Below are 2041 nucleotides of genomic sequence, written 5' to 3'. Positions count from 1 at the left end.
AATTACAGCTCCTTCTCAAGTGCGTGAAGAATGTATTGTTAGCAAACAACACCGCAATCAATTCCCACAAGGAAAATCTTGTAGAGCAAAGAAGGCTTTGGAGCTTGTTCATTTCAACATTTGTGGGCCAATAACACCACATTCTAATGGAGGTAAAAGATATATAATTACCTTCATTGATGATTATAGTCATAAAATATGGGTTTATTTTTTGGAAGAAAAATCTGAAGCCTTTGTAGCTTTTAAATGCTACAAAGCGCTTGTTGAGAAAGAGGTCGACAACCCAATAAAAGTTCTTCGCACGGATCGTGGTGGAGAATATAACTCACATGAATTTGCAAATTTTTGTGAGAACCATGGAATCAAGAGACAACTTACAATAACTTATACACCCCAATAGAATGGTGTATGCGAGAGGAAGAATCGCACTATTATGAATATGGTGCGAAGTGTTTTGAAAATGAGTAGCATTCCAAAAAGTTTCTGGCCTGAAGCAGTTAATTAGAGCATTCATATATTCAATAGAAGTCCCACACATGCTGTTCAAAATATGACACCGGAGGAAGCATGGAGCGGAAGGAAACCTACTGTAGATTATTTCTGGATTTTTGGGTGTATTGACTATGCCCATATTCCAGATGAGAAGAGGAGGATACTAGATAGCAAGGGAGAAAAATGCATTTTTCTTGGTGTTAGTGATAAGTCAAAAGCTTATAAGCTATATAATCATAGCACCATGAAAATAGTTATCAGCCGTGATGTGGTTTTTGATGAAAAGGGCACCTGGTCATGGAATGAAAATGGTGTTAAACAAAATATTCCAGTAGATTTTGATGATGATGAGAAAGGGCAGCAGCCTATGGAGAATGAGCAAGAACTGGAAGCCACTCAAAATATTCCAATAGCTAATCAATGCCCACTTGCAGCTGAATCACAAAGGCCTCAGCGTGTTCGAAGAAGACTAGCATGGATGACTGATTATGAGGTAACTGGAGTTGACCAAGGTGATGACCCACTTAAACATTTTGCTCTATTTTCAGATTGCGATCCCACCACTTTTGAAGTGGCTGTCAAAGAATCAAAATGGAGAAAGGCTATGGATGCTGAAGTTACAGCCATCAAAAGAAATGATACTTGGGAGTTATGTGATCTTCTAAAAGGGCAGAAAACAATTGGTGTAAAGTGGGTTTACAAGACAAAGCTGAAGGAGAATGGTGAAGTTGACAAGCACAAGGCACGCTTGGTGGCTAAGGGCTACAAGCGGGAGTTTGGTGTTGATTATAAAGAAGTTTTTGCTCCGGTTGCTAGGCATGACACGATCAAATTGGTGATTGCATTGGCAGCTCAAAATTCATGGCCTATATTCCAGTTGGACGTGAAATCAGCTATCCTCCATGGAGATTTGAAAGAAGAGGTATTTATCGATCAACCTCTTGGTTATGTGAGACTTGGCAATGAGCATAAAGTGTATAAGTTAAAGAAGACTCTATATGGATTAAAACAAGCTCCACGAGCTTGGTATAATCGTATAGAAACCTATTTTTTGAAGGAAGGATTTCAAAAATGTCCTTATGAACATTCACTTTTCATAAAGATTGAAGATGAAGGGAAAATGCTCATTGTTTGCTTATATGTAGATGATTTAATCTATATTGAAAATATTACAGCCATGTTTGAAAGTTTTAAGAAATCCATGATGGCTGAATTTGAGATGTATGATCTTGCTATGATGCATTACTTTCTTGGCATTGAAGTGCTGCAATCCTCTGCTGGAATTTTTATTTCTCAAAAGAATTATTTGTGAGAAATCTTGGACAGGTTTCAGATCAAGGATTGTAATCCTGTAAATACACCATCTGAGTTTGGTTTGAAGCTAAACAAAGATAATGGAGGAAAGAAGGTTGATGACACTCTTTACAAATAGATAGTGGGGAGTTTAATGTATTTAACAGCAACAAGACCTGATATCATGCATGTTGTAAGTGTAATTAATAGGTACATGGAGTGTCCTACAGAGATTCATCTCTTGGCTGCAAAAAGA

Source organism: Juglans microcarpa x Juglans regia, chromosome 6D (assembly GCF_004785595.1).
Source record: "Juglans microcarpa x Juglans regia isolate MS1-56 chromosome 6D, Jm3101_v1.0, whole genome shotgun sequence".
NCBI lineage: Eukaryota > Viridiplantae > Streptophyta > Magnoliopsida > Fagales > Juglandaceae > Juglans > Juglans microcarpa x Juglans regia.
Note: the sequence above shows the minus strand (reverse complement) of the source record.